Raw genomic sequence first — 14,220 nt, 5'->3', positions numbered from 1 at the left:
CTTTTGCTCACGATCGTGACTACGTTTAAGCCTGAAACAGTATAGTGGTAATGATTTTAGAAGGTTGCAACCACTGAAGCCCTGAGTTCAATTCCGAGTAGTGTCCGCAAAAATTCGCTTATTAGTTATTGAAATTTTCACTAGCATCGCGGATTCAGGAATTTGGTTTTGCCCAATAAAGTTTAAATTAATTAAAAACATGAAAATAACTTTACAATCGTGCTCAAACTTAAAAACCACTTTATATAATATATTTTTTTAATGTCATAAACATCAATGTTTTAATGAATAAATTAATTTATTAAAATAAATCAACGTTATTATTTAATATTATATATAACACGTACCTGCATTTATTCCTAAATATGCTATTGAAAAAATAAAAATGGCCTGAGAACATGACATGGCCTTAGTTATAATGAACTATACCAATATAATTAGCGTTATCTTAATTACAAAGGTGTAATTTAAAATCTTAATCATACGTAAATTAATTAAGATAATGAACATTATTCAACTTGGTGTGGCGTGAATTACATTATCGAGTTTTAAATCAACTGCTATAAGTGTGAAGAAAAGCGCCAAGTTCACATATCAAAGGTTCCGTAATATTAAAAAAGGACATTATATTTAATCCTATTAACACATCAAGATTTTTTTTCAATTTTTTTTATAGAATAGGAAGGTGGACGAGCATATGGGCCACCTGATGGTAAGTGGTCACCAAACGCCCTTAGACATTGGCATTGTAAGAAATGTCAACCATCGCTTATAGCCAATGCGCCACCAACCTTGGAAACTAAAATTTTATGTCCCTTGTGCCTGTAATTACACTGGCTCACTCACCCTTCAAACCGGAACACAACAATATCAAGTATTGTTGTTTTGCGGTAGAATATCTGATGAGTGGGTGGTACCTACCCAGACGAGCTTGCACAAAGCCCTACCACCAATAAAATTCATCAATGTATTACAACCTAGTTTCTAGCTTAGTGTAAGGGGTTGGGGGGTCAAGGTGGTCCTTTTCTGTATCCCTGACGATATGTATACAAAGATCATCGATGGACAAGTTAAGACGCAATAGCGTAACAAGTAAACGAACTCTCATTTGTATTTATAATATAAGTTGTTAACGTTTCCAATCATCAAAAGCGTAAAATTTTGCGAATTCAAAACTCACTTGAAATTATAATATAAAAGAAGGCATAAAATGTAATAAGTATCGCTGAATATAATTCATTTAATCGATTTTCGAAACAATTTTTTTTAATGCCGATTAAGTTTCAACGAATAACTTCAACTCTTTGTGAATCCATCGAAATAAACATTTTAAAGAATCGTTTTTGGTTCTGGTAATATACACCACACTGCTTTTTTATTTTGTTAAATGATCTAATCATCTTATAAAAAAATATTTAACAACTATGAATAATTTAACGTTTATATCGTAAATAAAATATCTTTGTTTGTTTCTCAATATTCTTTTTAACATATAATACCTTCTTCCGTATTTAAAGTAATTTTAAGGTAACCGATGTATTTGATTTTTGATTTCAGATTTTTAAGGAGCTCATATTAATTGGTTGTACTAAAACTAAAATCAGTACAGTATTTATGCCTAGGCCTAGAAGGCACCGACCAGTCTACTCAGACAAAAAATAGGCGGATCTCAAAAGTTAAAGGGCCTTGGATCTCTAATTCCGGGCCTGGCTATAATATTAAAAGCTAACAGGACCGCCGTTCGTAAGCAATAGAGCATTACTATGAAAACCAACACAAATCTCAACACAAAATACGATCGTGAAATGTTTGAAATTAATTGACTATAACTTAATTAAAATATTTTAAAAATGAACGCACCGAAATTGCAATGTGGTCCTCATAAACATATCATAAAGATATTGTATTTATGGGCTAAAGCTTATCTTGTTGAGAAGAAGGTTCAGACATCATTCCACCAGCTGCTCCAGTGTGTGTTGGTAGAAAATATAATACATTTTCATCCAACTTCCTGTAAGTTTTTCCGACCTTTTTTTTCTTTTTATTTACAATTCTTTAAATCGGAAGTTTACAAAAGAGTCCTTATTTGCTCACATATCTTTGCATCAGAGACATTTGGTGGTAATAAGATCGACTCATTGATTAATACTTTTAAAAAAAATTATACATTTATAGAAAATTAATGAGCTATGGAGTAATCAAATCCATTCCAAGTAATAATAAAATAATTACACAAGTCCTTATGTATAAAACTTATTAATATTATAAAACGTTCGTTCCAAGCTTCATGCATTATTTACACGACTTAATATAATTAAAACGCGTCACTAAAATTAATTCTGACTGAAAACTGTTTTAAATTTAAAGTCAATTAGCGGTACCGCTCCCGCCATTCATTAAACTTTTGATATGACTATTTTTAGTGCGGTATTTTTTTTATTTTTAGCTGCACTTTTTAATTCAACGGTAAAGCTATCGGATGACGAAAAGTATCCGCTTATACTAGCTTCATTTCCACTCTAACTAATGATACACTTTAAAAAAAATCACTGTATTTTTTCCATTTTCATTGGCAATGTAACTTTGGTAGTACGGAGTAGACTTTGTATCTTATATTGATATTAATGTATATTTATTTACATAAGAATTAATTACATTGGGAATAAATAAATATAAAAGTGGCTTCCTTCGGTGCGTGGTATTACGGATGGACGCCAACCATCCCGAACCGAAGCACTTTGGAAACAGTATATGTCTGAAGTCTGTGGAATCGCAGACAAGTCCGTAGCTGTGCGGTTCAAAGGTGCGGTTTTTGAACCGTAGCCGCAGCAATGTGTTCTCTTTGCATTTTGGAATGACAAAATGATATATTATATAAAACCTTACCCAAGGAAACTCAGATGTCGCCACTAAGTAAGTTATATGGACAAATTATACTAAAACAACTTTTGGCTGGGTTGTATTTTCATTGACCCTCAAATAATATCCATAGATGTCGATTAAGCCATTTCCAATATGATCTATATATCTCCTGATTGAAGTAATAGTAAATATTATTGGTTTTTTGCTTAATTAATCTAAGAGTACATATGTACTTAAATCATCTCAATCATCAAATCCTACTTCTATAGCAACATTTATATATGACAGCGATTTATTTATAATAAATATTATATATAATTATATATTAACCATGTTATCGTTAATGCGCTGCCAACCACATAATCTAAAATAAAATAAAATGCTTGCATCTTTAATTATACTGGCTCAGTTGCCCTTTGAACGAGAACAAAGTAACATAAAGTATAACTGTTTGAAGGTGAACACAAGAAGGAATTTACACACACCTGCACAAAACTGATTATTCTATATTAAAAGTAACAGCCTGTAAATGTACCACTGCTGGGGTAAGCTCTATCCTTTTTTGAGAAAGCTTGAAGTTTACTCCATCACGTTGCTCAAATGCGGGTTGGTGGATACACGTTACAGAATTTCATCCACCACATGCAAGTTTCCTCGCAATATTTTTCTTCACCATCGAGCAAAAGATGAATTATAAACTCAAATTAAGCTCATCAGTGGCGCTCGCCCGGTTTTGTACTCGGAATCACCGGTAAGCACGAATCACGTCTTCCAACCACTCAACCATCACGGCTCGAATATCTTATACTTTGTTGTTGTGTTGAAAATGACCCTTTTTTCTACAAAAATCAATTTGTATCTGTGATTATTATATTACAATTTCATTTCATTGTGTATGATCAAATATATAAAATGTATATAAAAAGCTATGCAAAGCTACGAGATGATATCCTCCATTTAAGATGTAGATGTCGCAATGGTATATAGTTTAAAGACCAGCTATTTTATACAGTAACATAATTATTGTCTCCATCTAAACGAAACACACAGACGGATATTATTTTTGAATTGGTTTAGCACACGTCTAATAATTTAGTAAATGGATTATGTTTCTTAAGTAAATTGTCTTTCCCCTTTTACTTAAAAATCTTTGATATTTCGAATAATGATTAAGAGACATCAAATTATATTTGAAGATTTATTGCATATTTAGAACTAACTGTGCTCCGCGGTTTTAAGTTTATTAAACTTGTTATACATATGAAATTATAAAAAATTTAAGACGTAACAATACTAGCTTAACAATGTATTAGCTAAACAATAAACTTAATATTTATCTCGAATTATAATTACCTAAGTAAAAATTGATAATATATAAGGTATATGCCTTAAATAGCGATAAACAAATATATTCGTAAACTTTTACTTTTATACTGGTGGTAGAGTTTGTGCAAGTTCGTCTGTGTAGGTACCCGCTCATCATATATTCTACAGCAACTGACTAAGGGCGTTGGTGACCACTTACCATCAGGTGGCCCATATGTTCGTCCGTCTTCCTATTCTATAAAATAAACTTATATACCTATAATAGTTAGAGTAGCATTTATTATGAGGGATTGGTATCACTAAGCAACCTACACAGCTACAAGCTTGCGATTTATGCTTCAGCGATGCCTGACGCTTTATAAAAATAAAATGATAAAAGTTAAATAAACGTATATTGTATATTTTCAGTTTAACAGCCTACGAAGATCTCTTTTGAATAAATAATAATTCATAATGTCTATTAAACATGACTGCACGACATTTACCTTTTTATACTAAAAAAAACATACGGCATTACTTATAAACTTTGCTAAGCGACTGTTTAATTAAACACTGATTTAACTCTTTCTGTCCTCAGTGATTTGATATGCCAAAGAAAAAGACACCGCATTGTTTACCCGACTCACCACAATAGCAATATTTATTACGTACGTGATATTTTATTATTTATAGCAGATATAAAAATGTAATACAATAATATATAAATTAATATTTCATTTTCGACTTAATGGCACCTAGCACAAAATTCATTTTGAAAATGAAATTCAATCCAGGGACTTATTTAAACTGCCATACACACATAATAAATATGCATCCGAATTTTAACTGTGGACATAGAGCGCGTCTACCGCAGTGAGTTTCGTAATACCCAACTGAAACGTGCGCTGGAGCCCGGGTTACCGGTGTGATTATCTATGGGCAAACGTGTATGTATACGGTTTTCGTGTACGCGGTCTCGTGCATGCGTGACGGTTTGCGGAGCTTGCTATGAATTTTATCTTGGCCGGGGTGAAAGATAACTCTATTTGCGCACTATGACAGTTTTTTTTCACGTACTTTAAAGATAAAGTAATTTCGCAAATCTCACAAATGTAAATTCGAAAAATCATTAACGAAAATATTTGCTATGAAAGTTCATGTTTTGAATATTTTACGATAAATGTAAAATATATTACAAGATAACTTCAACATGATATAACGAGAGATTATTGGAACAAATAAATAGATAAACAGTGGTAACCCGTTCATTGTTCTGGTTAATGTATTAATTATTATTGATAAAATCTTTTTTTTATATACAATAGTTAGGCGGACGAGCAAATGGGCCACCTGATGGTAAGTGGTCACCCCCGCCCATGGACATTGGCATTGAAATAAATGTTAACCATCGCTTGCACCGCCAATGCGCCACCAACCTTGGGAACTAAGATGTTATGTCCCTTGTGCCTGTAATTACACTGGCTCACTCACCCTTCACACCGGAACACAACAATACCGAGTACTGCTGTTTTGCGGTATAATATCTGATGAATGGGTGGATGAATGGCGGATAGATGTATGGGTGGTTACCTACCCAGACGAGCTTGCACATACCACCAATAAAAATTATCAAATATACCTTTGAGCATGCTTTAATGGATCTAAGTAGGTAGGGTAATTTTGATAAGGATAGAGAGCAAAACTATGTTTAAATTTTTAAAACTTCAAAAAATTCAGATAAGTTCACATATGATGTTTAGTTTTTTAAATTTTGCTACCTTGTTTTCAGCCTATGTGTGTAACTGGCATTACGCCAAACTGTATGTAATAAAATTTTTCCTCTGAGACGCGTATCATTCGTGCTCGTAAAATATCTGCGGTCCTTACATATTCCTTCATCTAAACGACCAGCTGACTTTCGTCGATGCTTAAGAAAGAACGATAAATATATTTTAATGTTAAAAGATATGCTATGGATTTTCGAACGATGTTTTTTTATGATATTTTTAGGCGGACAAATAGTCATTGGCGATGTAAGAAATAATAGCCATTTCTTACCAATACCTTAGCCAATGCGCTATTAAAGTTGGGAAAGAAGATGTTATGTCCCTTGTGCCAATAGTTACACTGGCTCACCCATCCTTCAAACCGGAACGCAACCATACTAAGTATTGCTGTTTAGCAGTAGAATATCTGATGAGTGGGTGGTACAAAGCCCTGTCACCTGGAAATGTATTATATAATTACTGTTATAAATATTATCGTTAAAAAAAAAAACTTTTTTCTTTCTATCTAAATTTTTGTCACATTGTATTCTAAATGCGAAAGTTACTTTGTTTGTTTGTTACGCTTTCTCGTCTTAACATACAAGTTGTCAAGGTATGGAAAATGACGCAGGATACCTAACACTTGCACCCATTCCACTTCACACAACTTCATCTTTTAAAATCAACATGGAGTATTTAAGCATCTTCGACATTATTGCGACTTTGAATAATATTCAAACAATTTAATATAATTTCCGTTTAAATACTTTAAAATAATTCAACAAATTCTTAAGCACTTTAAGGCGTGTACATGCATTTGTACTTAATTCCGCTCTCCAAACCAATGTTATTCCAATATTAATCTCGACGGGGCGCTACACTGTGAGATAATTGATTTTTAATCGCATCGAATCGTTCGATTAGAATATTGCATTACGATTCGGGCCGGAGATGACGTCTGTCGTGTCGATCTCTGTTCGAAGATAGATAATTGGAATTTTTATATAGTTATAAGATAACAGTATGAGAATTGAAGGGATCTATTTGTTTACTCTTTATAGTACATTAATTTAGGAATTGTCTGCTAAGAAAAATCGGCAACTAACGTCGCTCGGGTCCAATAATGTTAATCAGTTATTGAATCTTTTTTTATGAAAAATTGTGTTTTTCAAATCTACAGAAGATATAGATAAACTTAGATATTAAAATATTATCAAAATATAAAATTTAAGGCACATCGTTACAGCCACTTCCGAAATACACAACAAATACATACAAGAAATGCTCATTTTCAATTGTAATATAATAACCATTTTATATAACAGGATACATAAATATAAATATTATTTATGAACCTGTCATGTTAATCAACGAATTCATTATACGTTGTGCTTTTATCATGTTATGTATATTTCGCTTAAGCCTTATTTAATTAGTTTTTTTTAACATGTTTTAAATTTCTTTATTGCAATTGCGATTAATAAACAAAGCTTTTTTAATGTTGACACGGTATTTTTTTATTACTTTCACAGTATAATGTCTTATTGCATTAGTATTTTGAATAACGTAGCCAATAATCGTGCGATAATATTGTTCAGTGAAAAAGAACCAAAAATCTGGGACCTAAAGAGTGTACTAATGTTTTTCTTATGTTATTGGTAGGCGCACGGTGAAATGGACCTGGAGACAAAAGCGATGTAAGAAATACTAACCGTACATTACAGCACCAATGCGCCACCAACCTTGGCGACTAAGATGTCATGTCCCTTGCGAATGTAGTTACAAAGGCTCGCACACCCTTCAAACAAAATACAAAAATATTACGTATTGCTATTTAGCGGTAGAATATCCGATGAGTACGTGGTACCTATCCAGGCGAGCTTGCACAAAGCTTACCACCTAGTAAATTGTCAGTTTGAAAATATTAATAAATAAAAAATTTTAAATAGTATAAGAATCATTAACTTATTGAAAACAAAAGTAATCAAAAGATCGCTAAATTAACTTTGAAATTGATTGTGACCAAAATTTTCATTATTGTCAAATTATATTAATTATTTTTCCAGAAGAATAAAATATTTTTGGCGCAGTTTATTTATCGGTAATTTAAAAAAAGCAACTACCGTTAGCTAAATCACAAAGAGTTATAATTAAAACCACTTTACTAACTCTGGGGTGCTCATATATTTTGTTAATAAAATACTTTTGACAATGAAAATGTTCAATGTTCATACAAAATAATACGAAATCTGACACAAATTATAACGCTAACTAGCAGTTAATTCCGATTTCAAGTTCCGCTTATTAGTTAGCCGGCAAAGTTCCCATTGTTCGGCCCGTTCGAGTTAGCCGGTACAGCTGAATTTTAGCACCTAACAACTCAGGGCTGTCAGATGTAACTTTTCCGGGACAAACTCTTACTTATATAGAATTTTATCGTTTTTAATAAGACACATTTTTACTGGGACTGTTCTCCGTTCGTTCGTGTTGGTATTTTTCTATAATTAGATTTTGTGAGAATATTTGAAAGCATAAATTACGATTTTTGTAAGAATTTTTATATAAAATCTAAGATCTGAGATTTGAAATATTTATTTTAGTTAAAAAATTATATGAATATCATAAAATAATTATGGTATAATGCTTATAATGAAAACAATAATCATATGAAAATTGATGATATAAAAATTGTTTTATTTATTCGTTATGCAATATTTTGCTCGAATGACATCGAAATTTCGAGAAAGTTCCGGTTTTCATAGTACCGTACATCCCTAACGAGGTTCCAGGTATAATTTATTACTTTGATTTGTCCGAAATTTACTAAGTCTGTGCCGGTGATAATTGCTTTCCGCCTATCTCCTCTTAGTTTGTCTAGTTATAATTGCACAATTCCATTTAGAATATTATAATACAAACATTTTTGAATATCGAACGAATATATATGAACATGTATTAAGCGAATTGTTTTTTTTAATATTCCAACATATCACTTCTCGTCATAATCTTGGTTATATAGTTTAATTATTAAATAAAGGTCGTGCCCTTGAAAGTCCTTCGTCGTTATGTCAACTATTCTTTTTGCTTCACTTTGTATGGTTGTCGGTTTGTCTGAGATTAAGATGACGCGGTAAAGACACATCGTCACACCTACACGTATGACTAAATGATTAAAATAAATATTGCGCCACACTCTTCCTATAATCTTCTTATCGTTACAATAAGGAAAATTATGACGTTATAAATATTAAAATGTAATTTTCAATTTTTGTAAAAATTTAATATAAGTCTATCGTCAATAGCGCAATGGAGTAAATAGGAATATTAGTAATTACTTAAAACGGGTATTGCAATTATTTAAAAAAAAAGTAAATGTAATTTCCCACTACTGGATCTCTTTACTTTATACTATTGGGAATGTTTGGAGTTTATGGATACACATGTGTCAGAACTTCTGACATATGTAGATATCCTCAAGATGTTTTCCTTTACCGCTTAACACGATATAAAAATTGTTTTATTTATTCGTTATGCAATATTTTGCTCGAATGACATCGAAATTTCGAGAAAGTTCCGGTTTTCATAGTACCGTACATCCCTAACGAGGTTCCAGGTATAATTTATTACTTTGATTTGTCCGAAATTTACTAAGTCTGTGCCGGTGATAATTGCTTTCCGCCTATCTCCTCTTAGTTTGTCTAGTTATAATTGCACAATTCCATTTAGAATATTATAATACAAACATTTTTGAATATCGAACGAATATATATGAACATGTATTAAGCGAATTGTTTTTTTTAATATTCCAACATATCACTTCTCGTCATAATCTTGGTTATATAGTTTAATTATTAAATAAAGGTCGTGCCCTTGAAAGTCCTTCGTCGTTATGTCAACTATTCTTTTTGCTTCACTTTGTATGGTTGTCGGTTTGTCTGAGATTAAGATGACGCGGTAAAGACACATCGTCACACCTACACGTATGACTAAATGATTAAAATAAATATTGCGCCACACTCTTCCTATAATCTTCTTATCGTTACAATAAGGAAAATTATGACGTTATAAATATTAAAATGTAATTTTCAATTTTTGTAAAAATTTAATATAAGTCTATCGTCAATAGCGCAATGGAGTAAATAGGAATATTAGTAATTACTTAAAACGGGTATTGCAATTATTTAAAAAAAAAGTAAATGTAATTTCCCACTACTGGATCTCTTTACTTTATACTATTGGGAATGTTTGGAGTTTATGGATACACATGTGTCAGAACTTCTGACATATGTAGATATCCTCAAGATGTTTTCCTTTACCGCTTAACACGAACAAAGGACACGAAATCACAGCAGTGTTTTCCCGGATTTGAACCCGCGACTTTCGGTTATGAGTCTCCATTTATCCACTAAACCATCGCGATTCTGTTACATTTAAAAGCACATAATTAACGACAATAAAGAAATCATTCTGTCATTTTAAATATTACATGCAAATGCCACGATACATATATCTTACAAGGACATTTAACGCTTTTTAAATTCACCCAATTATGTTACCGAGAACAATTTTGTAATCATAATTGGTGTATAAGCATAAGATTAATCAAATAATTGGTTATAAATTGTAATGCGTTGCTTAAGCCGTGAGTTGACATTAAGAACTTGTTGGCATTTCATTCATTAAATCTTTGGAGCAATTTCATTACGATCGTTTCATAAGCCAGTTTTTTTCTGAATCAATAATAATATTTATGGAATATTCAATCGAAATCAAAATATACTTTCGATTGAGCGCGCTTGCACTTTCACTGCATGATCACTTAACAATTACAACACTATCACAATTTTTATACAAGTAAAATTATTCGACTGAGAAAAATGGGATGTGAAAAAGGACTACTGGTGGTAGGGCTTTGTGCGAGCTTGTCTGGGTAGGTACCACCAACTCATCAGATATTCTACCGCAAAACAGCAATACTTGGTATTGTTGTGTTCCGGTTTGAAGGGAGAGTGAGCCAGTGTAATTACAGGCACAAGGGACATAACAAGGTTGGCGGCTCATTGATGTTGTAAGCGAAGTTTAACATTTCTTACAATGCCAATGTCTATGGGCGTTGGTGACCACTTACCATCAGGTGGCATATTACAAAAAAAAGGAAGATCATGTTACAAAAACGTATCTATGTATATCATTTTTTTACGGTTCTTAGGATTATTGGCTCAAAGAATTATAAAGGCCTAACTATACTTTTGATTAAATTATGATATATTTAATTATTTTTTTATTTTTTAATTAATAATCCGTTCTGAACCAATGATAACTGTCAAAACATGATACAAACAACAAATTAGCGAAGTAAACCTGCATATTCATGTGCTTTATTAGTGTTTATAATAAATCTCATACTCAGTGCTGAAGGATAATTTTGTGGAGAAAAGTACCTGTCTGATGAAAATCTACCACAGGTATCCAACAACCCGCTTTGGAGCAGCGTAGTGGAATAAACTCCAAACCTCTTGTAAAATGGATTAAAGGTCTTAGTTAACAATTTATTTTAAACAAAAATATTTGGTGGTACGTAGTTCTTTACACAAAACATATCGACTGATTTATTGAATAAAGGTTGGTCGCTATCACATATCGGCTGCGCCCGTATTGATTGAAAGTTATTTATTATTATACGCGCGTTAATTGGTTATTAAATATAATTTATTGAAATAATAACATTAACACTTGAAATGAAAAATAGTCTCACTATAATTGAGATTTTATTTAATACTATCTGCTTAGTGCAGTTTCATCCATTTTAGCCTTTACTGATCCGCCCCCTTAACTCAAAGCGATTGAAATAGCGATGTTATATTGCTTATAACATTTCTCAATAAATGGGTTACATAACATAAGAATATTTTTTCAAATCGAACTGGCAGATCTTGACCTTAATTACCCAAATAGCAAGCTTGGTATTTTTGTGTTCCTGTTAAAATTATGAGTAAGCCAGTGTAACTAAAGACACAAGGAACATAACATCTTAGTTCCCATGGTTGAAGGTATGGTAAAATATTTCTTACGGGCCAATGACTATGGGCGGTGGTACCTACTTAACATCACCTGATATGTACATATAAAAAAAAACTATTTACCAGTCAGTATGAAACAAATATTCTTATTTGTTTTATAAGAATGATAATCAAAATATCGGAATTCTTTTCTAAGCATAATTCATAGCTGCTACACCGCTCTAGGACCCATAAACCCATTACACGGTGCAACCCGCGGGATCGGTATCCCGAGCTGAGAAAGATAAGGTCTTGTTATACTGTAAAACGTATATCCGAAATAAATAAAATAACACAGATATATTAGAATTACAATGATGTTTACAACGATAATCATTGTACTAATATTATAAATGGGAAATACTAATCGCTTGTTCAACCGCCAAACGGCAATATAAAGTATAAAAATATCAACTTTTATTTTTATTTAAGTACTGAAATGAGATCTTTACCCACAAGTGGGAGTGTTGCTTTGGAAGAGCGAATATTTTTTTGTATAAAAATCTTTTAATCTTTAAAGTTCAAATTTATATGAATACATCCTAAGGGCAGCTGTTTACAAGACGGAAAAATGACTATATATCCCGATACAGACGTGGTTCGCAGCGCAATGTGCACTTACCGTGAGATAAACGATATCTCGCTACACACTTTAATGTTCTTCGCGCGAATAAATCTCACTTACCGACATCTTACCGACGTCTTACCGACGCCTTGCCGACGCCAGGTTTACACTGCTATTATGAACATGATACTATAGTTAGATCTGCACTTCGCTTCTTAGATTAATATATGGGAGCCATTAATATTAATGGTGATCTTGATGTTTCGTATGGTTTGGTTTATAACATGGAAGTTTTCTAGTTTTATATCATACTGGTTGCCAGTCCGTATAAGATTTGCTTAAAATTCTTAGAGAGCGTCTACGTTGCGGATGGAGTAATTATGCTGTTTCAAGTCAATCGGATCTACAGTTTCGGAGATCTCGTGATGACTCAGTCATTCAGAAGTCAGTAGTGCTTCGCTTATAAAAGTAAATAGATTACATATTGTAAAGCTAAACTAAACCACGTCACGTCGTAAGATAAACCAACCAAATTTAAAATGGTATTTTCACCAACCGATTTTTGGGTAAGCAGCTGTCTACGGAGTGTCTTTTTAATATTGTTTTCATTCTTATTACACAATGAAAATCTACGAAATTACTTTTACGTTCACCTTAACGTAAACTTTAATTCAAAATTGCGACTTCCATTCGAAAAAAACTTGATAGAACCAATCACGAACCACGTTTTCACTTTCGAATGCTAGTCGATGACGTAAAAATGGTGACGCATTAGCGATGTATAGTAGCAGCCTGTGAATGTCCCACTGCTGGCAAAAGACCTCCTCTCCCTTCTTGAAGAGAAGGTTTGGAGCTTTTTCCACCACGCTGCAATGCGGGTTGGTGGAATACACATGTGACAGAATTTCAGTGAAATTAGACACATGCAGGTTTCCTAACGATGTTTTTTTAAATATATTTAATTAAACTGTAAGTGATAATTTTTGTATTCTTTTTCAGATTAAAACCAAAGGAGAACCGCATTAGCATCAGTTCACGTAACGTAAAAGGTATATCAGTAAAAGAGTTTCAAATACTATTGTGATAAAGTTTAAAATTAAAATACCATTTGATTAATTAATATTAGTCCACTTATTTAGAACATTTTATATTTCTTTCGTTACATAGCAATAACTATCATTACAAAAGTTTTAACAATCGACAAGTCAAATCTAATTGTTTTTTTTTTTCATTGAATAGGTAGGCGGACGACCATATAGGCCACCTGATGCTAAGTACGCACATAGACATTGGCATTGTAAGAAATGTTAATCATCGCTTACATCACCAATGCGCCACCAACCTTGGGAACTAAGATGTTATGTTTCTTGTGCCTGTAATTACACTGGCTCACTCACCCTTCAAACTGGAACACAACAATACCAAGTACTGCTGTTTTGCGGTAGAATATCTGATGAGTGGGTGGTACCTACCCAGACGAGCTTGCACAATGCTCTACCAACAGTAAGTCAAATTGAATCAAAATATATTTTATTTAAGTAGGCTTTAACAAGCACTTATAAATCGTGATTTGACAGATTAATGTAAAACTACCACCAAACTACAAACCATAAACTACACCTTTGTAAAGTATAAATTACATCCAATAAGTTGATTTAAATTT

At 32.4% G+C, this 14,220-nt stretch overlaps 1 long non-coding RNA gene across 1 annotated transcript; it reads left to right on the top strand.

Moving 5' to 3' along the window:
* The first annotated feature begins 526 nt into the window (after positions 1–526).
* On the top strand, positions 527–13,651 carry LOC126781268 (uncharacterized). Its single transcript, XR_007670618.1, has 3 exons — positions 527–600; positions 1,558–2,013; positions 13,557–13,651. It is a non-coding gene; the product is annotated as an uncharacterized LOC126781268 (long non-coding RNA).
* The last annotated feature ends 569 nt before the right edge of the window (positions 13,652–14,220 follow it).

Source organism: Nymphalis io, chromosome 3 (genome assembly GCF_905147045.1).
Source record: "Nymphalis io chromosome 3, ilAglIoxx1.1, whole genome shotgun sequence".
Lineage (NCBI taxonomy): Eukaryota > Metazoa > Arthropoda > Insecta > Lepidoptera > Nymphalidae > Nymphalis > Nymphalis io.
This window is presented reverse-complemented; position numbering and strand designations above follow the sequence as displayed.